Raw genomic sequence first — 14,903 nt, 5'->3', positions numbered from 1 at the left:
CTTTTTACTCAGAGCTCAAAATGACCTGAAATTAATTGGAGATTCAAGCCAAGCTATAGGGCTACAACTTTTATGTTTATCACTTTTTCAGATTATGAACGGAAAATACGTTTCTGGAGCGATCTTTGATGAAGTAGTGCGCAGAGGCAGAACAGGTGGCGCTCGAGAGGTAGAAAATGACCGCCCGAGCGCCGGTGCTTGAAAAATTCACCTTCTGGACAGAAAGTTCCGCGCTCGAGCTGTAATTTATGACCGCCCGAGCACTGACCTGTATACAAGAAGATAAGTTTCGACTTTCTAAGCCATTTTATCAGCTCTCCACTTCTATACCAGCAACAAACTCGAGAGAAATTTATAAAAATCTTCCTCCAAAGCTTTCTTCTTCATTCCTTTCAAAGTTTTGAAGTTAGAACTTTGTTCCCCATCACAAGAACTTCATAAGGGTGTAATTTTTCTTCTCTTTTAGTTGTTCTACTTGTAGAGGAGTGATTTTCACCTAGTATGTACATAGTGATGGGTTTATTGATGTATTTGACAGTATAGGAACGAGAATCATCGTCTCAAACAAGTATTCGTACGCTTGGACTGTAAGTTGGCATGTTCTTGAAGTAATACATGAGTAATATTATGATTTCAAATACTTCCCATTGATTATTGCTATATGTACATTGTTAGTATCTTATTGATGAAAACATAGCATCATATTTCATTGTTATATATTAAATATGTAAGAAACTCATGAATATTGATGATGGGTGCTATGTTATGAACATGAAAAGAAAAGGATTGATTTTTACATGATATAGAGCTTGTTGACATCATGGGTGGTTTTAAGTCCACCAAAGCTATTGGCCAATATATGTTCATGGGGCGTGGGGTTGCCAAAGGTTGCTCCCTGACGTCCAACACAGTAGTAGCTATATAATAAAGCAAGCACGGTAGTACAGGTCAACTGATGAGGCTCAAGTACAAAAATGAACATGAATATATGATATGATATGACATGGTTTAAAGATTTATTGTTGTCACGACTTGATATGTATGTTCCTTCGACGCATATTGTTACGTACAAGTGGCAACTTATTGAGTTTTATAAACTCACATAGCTCATGTATTACAGGATCAGGTAGTGAAGAGACGTAGGATGCCGGTTCGCCAATGGATGCTTGTGACGTGCCTTACCTCGACAAGAACCGGGACTTATTATTGTATAGCTTCCGCATATGTATTGTACTAAAATATGTCAGGGTTTGAAACAAGTTTTACAATGTTTATGTCTAGGTGTATGATGATACAGAATATGTTTGTATGTAAGAATACGATTATATATATGTGTTGATGTTGATGCTTGAGTTGAGTTTTTGGTTTTTACAAGAATGTAGGGACATCATGTCAAAATTTTTATAAACCGTCAAAGTGATGCCCCTTGTTTGATTTGCGTCATACTACAGTTCTATTAGTCAAACCCTATTTTGATTATAGTAATTATGATAAGCATAGAGTAAGGGTGTGACAGTACTGATAAGGTCGAGACTGAGGGCGGAGACCAGTGAGCTTGCTTGGGTCAGCAGTAGTAGGAACCCGAGGGCCTCATGTTTCAGTTTATTCACCTTTTTATGTTCAAACTCAGTTTTTAATATGTTGAATGATTTTTAAGTTGTTGTTTCGAAACACAATATTTACTTCCGCTTTTATTTTAAAGTTAAATCCATTTATCAGTTTATTTTATGAATGATGCATGTTATTTATTCAAAGAGAAAAATTTAAATAATTTCGCAAAATTTCGAGTGCGAAATACGGGCCTTTACATGAAATATCTTGAATATTATCAAAACTTTCAGAATTATTAACTATATTATTATTATTATTATTTTCAATAACTGTAATACGATAATTTAAGCTATTATTATTGCATTGTAAAATTTTTACTTGTTCTTTAAGATTATCATTTTCCTTAACTAAATCTTGTATAGTAACTGGATTTTGTTTACTATATTTTTGTTGTAGAAGATTTTTTACTTCTTTCATAGAATATGCTTGTTCTTGTTTAACAAGAATATTATTACTTCTAGTTGAAGCAGTATTTTTCATTTGATCTATTATTGTAGATTTCAATATTGGATCCTTAATCATTTTAAGGAATTCTAAAATATTATTGTTAGTTAAAACATTAATATTTAAATCTTGAAATTGAGACATAAGTTTATAAAACTCATCATTTTATCGTTATCTTCATCTAAATGATTTATACAAGATTTTCCTTGTATACAATTATTGCATTCTTCTACATCTGAAATATCAGATTCAATATCTATAATTTCTTCTGAATAATATGATTCTGAAGAATTCTCAGACTCACTGTCAGAATTATTATTTGAATCCAATATTATTTTAAATAATGTTTCTTTTAGATTTTAATCTATATCTAAATTATTAATTTTGTTTTTAGCCCAACATTGATTAGCATAATGTCCTGGCTTTTTACATTTTTTACAAATTATTAATTTATTTTTGTCTATAAGCTTTTCAGCTTTCCGTAAATCACGGCTTTCTTTTCTTTTTCTTCTTTTTATCTTTTTGTCTTTCAGACAAATGTCTTTTCTTTCTATAAATTTTTTCATCTTTATCTTTTATTTTCTTCTTACCTTTATTAGGTAGGTCCATACCAAATTGATCACAAAATTTACCTAATTGTTTTTTCTCAAGTAAATTATGTTTTTTAATTTGATTATTTAATTTTAATTCATTATAGAGAGCTAAACCCTCTTGGATACAAATACTTATTAATTTTCCATAAGTATAATCTTCATATGGAATATATGTATCATCTTTTCTTAATATTTTTCTAATTCTTCAGCAAATAGAAAAGGTAATCCATCTATAAACTTAGCTTTCCTGGGACTATTATTACAGTCTGGTATCTCATATATACGAGATAAAAATGTATCTTTATACCATCTGAAATCAGTAAGTATTTTACATTTTAGATTACTTAATAAAGTACGAATTCGTTCACTATTATCAGTGAATCTACCAGTGAAATGTTCAATCATTTTCATAATTAAAGAATATAGTACATTTTCTAATTGAATATCATTTTCAATTTTTATTGAATTGAAAATATCATCTTTCTGTGATTGATCTAAATAATTATCCCACCAACCTTTAAGTTGGCTAGTAAATCGTGTTATAATCATTCTAGCAGTATTTTTATCAGTATTACCTGAAATTTTACACACAGTACTATACATAAGTGTTAGACATAACTTAATTGTGGCGATGTGCAATGAGATTTAAAATCAGCAGATCTTTAGGCAATATAAAAGCAGTAGTCTTCAGCTAACGAAAACCAGAAGCAGAACTTAAAGTTCTAAGATAACCAGAAGCAGAACTTAGAATTCTAGAAAAACAGAAGCAGAATTCAGTACAAACCGAAGTAACTTAACGTCTTTCGCATAAAAAGAACTAGCCTTGAATGTTACCGTTACTTTATCAAGTACTAGCATTAATTACACCATTAATGTTGTATGAAGCTATTTATTACGTCTTACCAACTTTGGTATAAAACAAGACTGATTGTTTTGAAGCTTTTCTGCAGGACCTATTTCAGGTATTAAAGCTGAAGATATCAGAAGTCAAAGAAGCCATTTTGTTTATAGACGTTGGGATCAAAAACTTCAATAAACATACAAGAACAACGTTGATAAAGATTGGGGGACAATACTGATTACAATACTCACAACGTTGATCTGAGCACAAAACTCTCTTATCTCACAAAAAGCTCGACACACAGAAAATTAGCACACGTTTCATAGCATATATCTGATCGGTTGAAGATCATCTTGTGCTGCTATTTCTCATACTCTTCATAAATAGTTCACACTATTCATATCTTGTTGAGAAGAGTTTGTAATCTGGAAAAGAGTCTTTTCCAGAACTTTGATTATATATTTTATCATGTTGATACACTAAGAGTTTCAGTAGGCAGAGGCTAAGTCCTGCTAAAGTGGGTGTGTACGAGTGTGTACTGTAAAATCCAAAGTCTTTTATTGATACCTTCTGGAAACAGAAGAAGGGGAGACGTAGAAGATTTTATCTTCGAACTTCCATAAACAACTATTGTCTACTGCCTACTGTTTTTATCATTTCAATTACTGAACCATCAGATCGTTTCCGCACTATTCTGTGATCTGTTGGTTGCATACTTGAACAAGATTAGCTACAATCTCTAATAGGATTTTAGCAACTTCAAAAGAAGAAATCAGAAAAGAAAAGAGTTTATTCACCCCCCTCTAAACTCTATATCGATCCCCAACAAGTGGTATCAGAGCAGTGTTATTCTTGTTCTTGAAAATCTACAACAGATGGCACACTTTAGCAAGGTTCCCATGTTCTCAAAAGAAGACTTCGATGACTGGAAGATCCGTATGCAAGCTCATCTAGCAGCTCAAGATGACGACATGTGGTTCGTCATCACAGATGGTCCATTAAAGATCTTAAAGCCTAATACAGCCGTTGCTATCACTGATGGTGCGTCGCAAATGGTTGAAAAACCAAGAAGCGAATGGACTAGTGAAGATAAAAAGAAAGTCAATCTGGATAATGTCGCAAAGGACACACTCTATAAAACTCTTGATAAGAACACCTTCAGCAGGATCAAGATGTGTTCAATTGCAAAAGAAATATGGGAAAAGCTCATTCAAATCTGTGAAGGAAATGAGCAGACTAAAGAAAACAAGTTTTCCGTGGCCATGCAAAAATTTGAAAATCTAAAAATGAAGGCCGGAGAAACTCTAAACGAGTTTGATGAACGTTTCAGTAGTCTGGTTAATGAGCTAGCAGCTCTTGGTAAAGACTATGGCAACAGAGAAATAACGCTCAAAGTAATGAGAGCATTGCCTAAGGAATGGGACGTAAAAACTATGGCCATGAGAGTATCTAGAGATCTGAACAAATTAGAACTGCATGATCTATTTGCAGACTTGAAAGCATATGAATTTGAACTGGAAGTACGAAGTGGAGAAGAGCCATCATCGAGTACACCTACCAAGGCTCTTGCTGCTACCGCTGTTGCTCCTGTTACAGTTGTTCCAAATGCATCACCTACTACTACTACTGAAAGCACATATGATAGAACTGCTGAACAGATCAGCAATTATGCAATGTCTTTGTTTGTGAAGAAATTCTCTAGATTCATGAAGAAGAGCAATAGAACGTATCAGAATCCTAACCGAAATTTTAAGAAGGAATCACCGTCCGGTGATATGGCACGTTTTAACTGTGGAAAAATTGGTCACTTTATTGTTGATTGCCCAAAGCCCAAAAAGGACGAAAAGAAGAAAAAAGAGCACAAGAGGAATGATAAGAAATCCAGAAGAGATCGCAAAGCAATGGTTGCTGAAAAAAATAAGTCCAAGTGGGTAGATTCTAGCTCTGAGTCTTCTGACTCAGATGATCATTCAAGCGACAGCGATGCAGAAGAAGTCAAATGTCTTATGGCAGACACCGAATCAACCTCAACATCTGGAGAGGTATTTGATTTTAACTCAAATGAATTTACACGAACTGATTTGGTTAATGCACTGCATGACATGGTAGAAGAGTACTCAAGACTTTCTCAATCATTCGAGGAAGTTAAGACTGAAAATCAAAACTTAAAGGATCAAATCAGTAAGTTCACTTGCTTGCAAGAAAACAGCTGTAGTGTTCTGAAAGTTGAGATAAGTAAGTTGAAAACTGAGAATGAGAGAGTAAATGCAGAATACCAGACAATGAGATCTGAAAATCAGAAGCTATCACTACTGGTAAATACATGGAACAAGTCTTCTGTTTCTTTGGAGAAGATGAATGAGTTACAGAAACAATCTGGAGACAGAAGTGGTCTCGGTTTCAGTAAAAATGAAAGCACTTCAGAAACTAGTACGAAACCAATACTGGATAAAGGCTAAGGAAAATTCATTTACTTCGTTAAATCCAGTATGGTACATGAACCTGTAGTACCGACTATTCAAGGTGAAAAGTCTGTAAATCAGACGGACAGAAGAAACCATTATGGTCTGGGTTATGTTAAACCTGAGAGTAGAGTCCATCAAAGTGCTGGATCCAGTAGAGAATTCAACTCAGAAGGACAACTCTCTATGAGGGTTAAAAACTACCAGTACTATAATAGTAGACCTGTTCAAAAGAGATACAGACCAGAAACCAAGAATAGAAGGGAGGAACAACATTCTAAAGTGCATTATGTTAAGAATACTAGACCTTCTGTTGCACACACAAAGGTGGATACCGGAAGTACAAAGTCACCAAGAATTGTACAGATGTGGGTTCCTAAGGGACTGATTAGGCTTGGACCCAAATAGACTGGGTACCATTTACTAAAACTTGTGCTTGCAGGAACAGAAGAAATTCAAAATTAGCAACTCCATATGGTATCTGGACAGTAGATGCTCCAGACACATGACTGGACAAAAGAACCTATTATCAGAAGTGATAAGTTGTACTGGACCAAAGATAACTTTTGGGGACAACTCAAAAGGTAAAACCGTGGGTAATTGTAAGATTACTCATGGTAACATTACTATAAATGATGTACTTTTGGTTGAAAACCTATGTTATAATCTGATCAGTATCAGTCAATTATGTGACAATGGATATTCAGTAGTTTTTCAGAAGCACTTATGCATAATTAAAGATGTGGATGGATATGAAATCTTAACCGGGAAAAGAGAAGGAAATACATACGGAGTTTCTTGGAATGTAGATCATATTAATGTTCCTACGTGTTTAGTTACATCTCTCAGTGATAAACATTGGTTATGGCACAAGAGATTGAATCACCTAAACTTTAAGTCAATCAATATTCTCAAAAAGCAGAACATAGTTGACGGTTTGCCTGATATTAATTTCGTTAAAAATCACGTATGTTCTGCATGTCAACTTGGTAAACAGATAAGATCCAGCTTCAAGAACAAAGGTAGTAAATCAACTACAAGATGTTTGGAATTATTGCATATGGACTTATTTGGCCCAATCCCTATCATAAGTTTAGGGAGAATGAGATACACTCTTGTTATTGTTGATGATTTTTCCAGATTTACTTGGGTAATATTTTTTGCTGGAAAAGACCAGACCAGTGGCCTTCTGATCAAACTTCTGAAGAAAATTCAAAATGAAAAATCAGTTTCTGTTATTAAAATCAGAAGCGATCGAGGTACTGAGTTTACTAACAAGGTACTTGAGTTATATTTGGATGAACAGGACATTCATCATGAGTATTCAGCTGCCAGAATGCCTCAACAAAACGGAGTAGCTGAAAGGAGAAACAGAACTCTTAAAGAAGCCGCCAGAACAATGCTAGCAGATGCTAACATCTCTCAGCGCTTCTGGGCAGATGCAATCAACACTGCATGCTATACACAAAACAGAACCATGATCAACAAGAGACATGATAAGACTCCTTATGAGATATGGAAAGGGAGTAAGCCTAATGTATCTTATTTTCATGTATTTGGTTGCAAATGTTTCGTGCATAATAACGGTAAAAACTATTTGACTGCATTTGATTCGAAATCAGATGCTGGACCGTTTCTTGGATATTCAGCAGTGAGCAAAGCCTTCAGAATCTTCAATAATAGAACTCTTAATGTTGAAGAATCCATTCATGTTGTTTTCGACGAAGACAGCAATGCTCATGAAATTACTGACACTTCAAATCTGAGTAACAGGTTGGACAACATTCATCTAGAACTGGATAGTGAACAGAACCACATGTCAACAATGCACAAAATCCAGAACCAGACACCCCTATAGTAGAATCAGCAATACAGACACAGGATGCACCAGAGCCAGTAGTTGACACTCCAGAATCTATTGACACTCACTTGAGCTTGGTCCAAATCCATCAAACCAGGAAGAAATCCGTCTAAACCCTTTTATCTGGAGAAAATCGCATCCTCCATCCTTGGTTATCGGAAATCCAGCAGCTCCTTTAAGGACAAGAAGACAAATGCTTAATGAATATATACATGCTGCTTTTATTTCTCAGGTTGAATCAAAGAAGATTGAAGAAGCTCTTCTGGATCCTAGTTGGATTGAAGCAATGCAAGAAGAGCTGAATCAATTTAAAAGAAATGAAGTATGGTTTCTAGTACCTAGACCAACTCATCAAGCAGTCATTGGAACTCGGTGGGTATTCAGAAACAAGTTGAATGAAGAAGGAAATGTAGTTAGAAACAAAGCAAGACTGGTGGCTCAGGGTTTCAGGCAAGAAGAAGGAATAGACTATGATGAGACCTTTGCACCAGTAGCAAGGCTTGAAGCCATCAGAATATTCTTAGCCTTTGCTGCTTTCAAAAATTTTAAAGTTTATCAGATGGATGTGAAGAGTGCCTTCCTAAATGGTTTACTGCAAGAAGAAGTTTACGTCGAACAACCTCCAGGTTTCATCGATCATTTTCTACCACATCATGTTTTCAAATTACACAAAGCTCTGTATGGTCTGAAACAGGCACCTAGAGCATGGTATGACACTCTATCACAATTCCTTGTTAATCAGGATTTCACCATTGGCACAGTAGATAAGACTTTATTCACGTTTGTTAAGAATAAGCACATTTTGTTAGTACAAATTTATGTTGATGACATTATCTTTGGGTCAACTAACCCCAAACTATGTGAAAAGTTTGCTAAGATGATGCAGGATAAATTTGAGATGAGTTTGATGGGAGAATTAACATTCTTCCTAGGACTGCAAGTCAAGCAACTGGAAACAGGAATCTGCATAAATCAGGCTAAGTATACGAAAGAATTACTGAAAAAGTATGGTATGAAAACATGCTCTGCTGCTTCCACTCCAATGAGCTCATCTACTAAACTTGACAAAGATGAAAATGGAAACTCAGTAGAGGTAACTCAGTATCGTGGTCTTATTGGCTCATTATTATATCTCACAGCCAGCAGACCTGATATCATGTTTGCTGTTTGTATTTGCTCAAGATTTCAGACTAACCCTAAGCAATCTCATTATATTGCTGCTAAGCGTATTCTAAAATACTTAAAGGGTACTCAGAATGTCGGCCTATGGTATCCCAAGGACTCATCATTCAATCTTATTGGATATTCAGATGCTAACTATGCAGGATGCAAACTGGATAGGAAAAGCACTAGTGGTTTTTGTCAATTTCTTGGTGACAGGTTGATCTCCTGGTTCAGTAAAAAGCAGACTTCCATAGCCACGTCTAATGCAGAAGCAGCGTATCTTGCTGCTGGAAGTTGCTGCTCTCAAATACTATGGATACAGCAACAACTCAAAGATTATGGAGTTCAAGCCTCTGAATCACCCATCTTCTGTGACAATACCAGTGCCATTACAATCACGCAAAATCCAGTACTTCATTCCAGAACGAAGCACATAGATATCAGACATCATTTTATCAGAGATCATGTACAGATGAAGGATATTCGTCTGGAATACGTTCCGACTGATCAACAAGCAGCAGATATCTTTACAAAACCTCTGCCTGAGAATAAGTTTTCTTACTTTCAAAATGTACTTGGTTTAATTGATTTAACTTAATTGTTATTTGTCAAAACTCAACAATAAAATGTTTGCAGAAGAATAAGAAGACAAAATTACATCTACTAAAATTTTATTGAGGAAATAATCTATGCCATGTTACAGCAGCCAGTTCAGAACCTACAAAATCCTGCCACTCAACTATCCAATTATTCAGTTCATGGATTCTTAAACTAATGAAGGATTCAGCAGAAGAGATCTTCTCTAGCTGATGCCACTCCTTCCACAGCATCGCATGCAGAAGAACTTGATCAGTTGCTAGCTCTGTAACATGATTGACATCAAATTGTTGATTGTTCTTCTCGCTACTGCTCTCTGTGAACGAGTAAATGCCAAACCATTTTGATAAGAATTCTGGAGATCTTGAATCATGAACCATGAAGACATAACTTTTACCAAGACATATTCTTCAATAGTCTTCTTCAAGTCTTCCAGATAAGGAAACATTTCATCTGTGACAATGACATGCGTACTGCTACAAGCATCAGAATTGCTTGAACTAGACATATCGAACTGTTATTATCTAACATTCTTGTTGTATTACTTATAGACAGGAGAAATTTAATGATTGAAGAAGTTGAAGAGTCTCAAGTCAGATGAAACGTCTCTTGATTCATACGATTTACCCAGACTAAGTTTTTCGTATCCCTTGTTTTATAACCTTCAATGAAAGCAGTAGATAAACGAAAATATGACAAAATGAAATTTTTATAAAACCAGATACATTACATTGCGTTTATCTACTACATTTGTTGATATCAGCAGTTTGAGGTACTTCAGTAGCACTGAGTACTTCAACAGGAATCTAACTAAAAACTGCTGGAATCCCCTCTTTTTGCGTGATCGTGATTTGTGAAAGGGATAATTCCACAGTTTAAACCTAATAATTTAGAACAATCTAACTAATTGTTCAGATTATATGATCAAGATGCTTCTTCTGTAACTATGGCCGATGCCGATAACGTGCTTGCTTTGCGACCTAAACCAACTGTGGCCGAATTTGTTTCCATGAAAAAGGAAATTGGGGATACTCTAACCGAGGGTCATGCTCCCCAAAAGAACATCAAAAGGAAGAGAGTGATTGTTTTGACTGATTCAGATAAAACTGTATCTGAAGAATCAGCGGCTCCTACTCAAGCATCTCTTCCAGTAGCAACACCCAACAAAAGAAGTTGAGAACCACCATCCGTATCAAGAAAAATGTGGTCGTTGCTGATTTGGATACTGTCCCGTTGAGACAAGTATTTCCAGAAGCCACCCAAACAAAAACCAAGTCTGCTTCGGAACCAGCAGCAACTCCCTCCCAACCAGCAGTTACTTCTACTGTTTCACAACCAACTACTACCTTCTCTTTCATCAAACCAGCGGTCATCACTGCTCCATCAACATCAACATCAGAACCTATTGTTAGACCTATTACTGGAGTTGTGATTCGAGAGTCATTGGCAAGATCATCAACTACTCGAACCTCACTGCCTATTCCTACAGGAAAAGGAAAGGAAAAGCTGTTTGATGAACAACAAGTTCAATGCCCCAAAACCTCAGTGAAAACTGGTATTGAACTTCATCTTCAAGAGATTGAAAAATCTGCCAGGGAAGACATGTTGTTCTTTGATGAATGGCTAAAGATGAGAGCATTTCATCCTTTCACTCATTTACGCACTGCAGGCGTATTTTCTCAGATCGTGAAGCATGAGAAAAGAGTTTTTGCTATTGCAAAAACCAAAAATGTTATTGAAGCCATGAATCGGAGAAATTATATCCTTCATCAACTGAAACAAAAGGCGATGGACTCTGTGTTGACAACCTTAAAGTCAAATTTTGATCCAATGAGTCCTACTGCTCCTCATGATCAGGATATCATTCAACTTCTGACTGATCAGCTGCAGACTTTGGCTGAGCTAATTCGAGCTCAAGGACAGGTTTTTACTAAGCCTCTGCCTTACAGGTTAGGCATGGTACCAGAAGTTCTACAGACATAGACAGTTGAGGAAAGGATCATAGTTCCTTCCGGAGCCAAGGTCTCTAGTACTCCTGCATCACCGGACCTGCCTGCTCAATCATCATCTTTGATCTCTGTTCGAGAATTAGCTTCAGTGGATGAAGTAATTCAGTCTATTGTTCTTACGACGGCTGCTGCACTAACTCAAGCTAATGAAGTGGTACTCTCCGAAGCTCAAATTGAACCTCAGCATGTGGAAACATCAGATGTCAATCCCTTACCAAATCTTGAGAACTTTTTTGCTGAATATCAAGCAGAAATAAAGGATCTACTGAATATGCCATCTGATTCTATCCCTTCAGAGCAACCACCAGAGACCACTGAAGCTACTCATCAAGATGATAGTACGGCGCCTGAACCTATGGTTGAAGAAACTTCTGTTGCTCCATCTGTTGATGAGGAAACTTATGTAGCTCCTCCTGTATCTGCCGCTCTAGACTTAAGCCCTGTTGAACCTGGCACCTCTGCTGGTTCAAAGAATGTGATTCTTTCCATTGCTCCAACAGAACTATAACGTTCTACTGCATTGGTCTTATCCATTTCTGACTCAGCTGCTGCTCGTACCGCTGAAATCAAGCAGCGTATGCTCACCAGAACTCCATCTCCAGAACCGGAACGGTTTGATATTGAAATTGAGATTGATACTTTGCAAAAGGATCTCCACAATCTATCTGAAATAGTAAAGGAGCTATCTCGTGAACATGCTGGAGAAGTCAGTGGTTCTAAGTTCTTTCGAGACCGCATATCCAAGGAACTAACTAAGACGACAAAATCTGTGAGTAAAATGTATGCTGAGACCATTGTCTTTCGACAAAATGTTTCCAGAAGCCAAGGCATCATCGTACTCGGTCAAACTGACATACTCAAACGACTCACCGACCATGATGAGGTTATTCGTTCAGTTTCCACCACCTTGGAATCTATGGATGCCAAGATTGAGTCCCAGTCTCAATCTCACAATGCTCTCAATGAACGAGTATCTAATCAGGCACCATATCTGGAAATGCTCAACGATGGTATTCTCAATATTTCTAGCAACATGGATGATTTGTTGTCTCGAGTACTGGCCACTGATGCCAAAAAGGGGGAAGCAGAACCAGAAGGAGGACAAGCAGAAGGAAGAACAACTGGAGATATAGCAGAATCTTCTGCCAGAAGATATCAATATGCTGAAGAAACCATTTACAGGGACATTGGCACCGATAATTAAAACTTTCGTTAATTATCTTAATATAATTATGTTTTATCTTGCCATTATTTTTCTGCTAATATTTAGGTTTTGACATCACCACAAAGGGAGAAATTGTTAGACATAACTTAATTGTGGCGATGAGCAATGAGATTTAAAATCAGCAGATCTTTAGGCAATATAAAAGCAGTAGTCTTCAGCTAACGAAAACCAGAAGCAGAACTTAAAGTTCTAAGATAACCAGAAGCTGAACTTAGAATTCTAGAAAAACAGAAGCAGAATTCAGTCCAAACCGAAGTAACTTAACGTCTTTCGCATAAACAGAACTAGCCTTGAATGTTACCGTTACTTTATCAAGTACTAGCATTAATTGCACCATTAATGCTGTATGAAGCTATTTATTACGTCTTACCAACTTTGGTATAAAACAAGACTGATTGTTTTGAAGCTTTTCTGCAGGACCTATTTCAGGTATTAAAGCTGAAGATATCAGAAGTCAAAGAAGCCGTTTTGTTTATAGACGTTGGGATCAAAAACTTCTAGAAACATACAAGAACAACGTTGATAAAGATTGGGGGACAATACTGATAACAATACTCACAACGTTGATCTGAGCACAAAACTCTCTTATCTCACAAAAAGCTAGACACACAGAAAAGTAGCACACGTTTCATAGCATATATCTGATCGGTTGAAGATCATCTTGTGCTGCTATTTCTCATACTCTTCATAAATAGTTCACACTATTCATATCTTGTTGAGAAGAGTTTGTAATCTGGAAAAGAGTCTTTTCCAGAACTTTGATTATATATTTTATCGTGTTGATACACTAAGAGTTTCAGTAGGCAGAGGCTAAGTCCTGCTGAAGTGGGTGTGTACGAGTGTGTACTGTAAAATCCAAAGTCTTTTAGTGATACCTTCTGGAAACAGAAGAAGGGGAGACGTAGAAGATTTTATCTTCGAACTTCCATAAACAACTATTGTCTACTGCCTACTGTTTTTATCATTTCAATTACTGAACCCTCATATCGTTTCCGCACTATTCTGTGATCTGTTGGTTGCATACTTGAACAAGATTAGTTACAATCTCTAACAGGATTTTAGCAACTTCAAAAGAAGAAATCAGAAAAGAAAAGAGTTTATTCACCCGCCTCTAAACTCTATATCGATCCCCAACAATAAGCATTCTGTGAGCAGTATTATAAATTTGTTTATCACTAACACCATCAATATTGCATTCATAAATACTTTTTCCATTATAAATATTAGAGAAAATATATTCTTGTTCTTCAACAAGAACATCCATGAGAGTAGGTCTATCATAATAATATTTAGTTTGGATAGGTTTATCTGCACATTTTATTTGATTTATTGTTTCCCCAGAAGAAATTTTCTCGAACTCTTCATTAAGAGTATTTAAATTAAGATTTTTAAATTTTTCTTTTAATAATTTTTCTAAATCAGAAACAGAAGATTTAAATTTAAAATCTTTTATTTCAGGAGGAGATTTAATAGAAGAGGTTGCAATAGAAACAATATTAGTTTCTTCTTTAGTTTGTATATGAACATCTGGTTTAATTTGATTAATAGCTAAAATAAGTTTATCAATACGATCTTTAAGAGAAACTATTTCTTCTCCTATTATCGTAAGATATAAATTTGTATAATTTTGTTTTTCAATTATCTGATTAATATGTTTAACAGTTATCTGTAACATATCATTATCAAATAATTTAGAAAAAGCAGTAAAATTTAAAACTTTATTATTTTTTTCTATATTAAAAGATTGTTGAAGAGGATAAACAGATCTTTGCATCTGTCCTGAAGAAAATTTATAATTTCTTTCAATAATAGAAATATAATCTATAATAAATGTTTTAAAAAACCAAGGAACAAAATGTATTAATCTATTTTGATTTTCACAGTATTTATAAAATTCTGTTACTATGTATTCAAATTTTTCTTCAGAGAAACTTTTAAAATACCATTCTCTGAAAGATTCTCATTTGGGTAGATAAAATTCTGCATTGATCTTTGCTCTGACAAGAGATCTTTTAGTAAAATCAATTTTTGGTTTACTATCCATCAAATAATAAAATTCATTTCTGAAACAGTATTAGGTTCTTTAACTTTTTAAA

Source organism: Primulina huaijiensis, chromosome 13 (genome assembly GCF_012295235.1).
Source record: "Primulina huaijiensis isolate GDHJ02 chromosome 13, ASM1229523v2, whole genome shotgun sequence".
Taxonomy (NCBI): domain Eukaryota; kingdom Viridiplantae; phylum Streptophyta; class Magnoliopsida; order Lamiales; family Gesneriaceae; genus Primulina; species Primulina huaijiensis.
Note: the sequence above shows the minus strand (reverse complement) of the source record.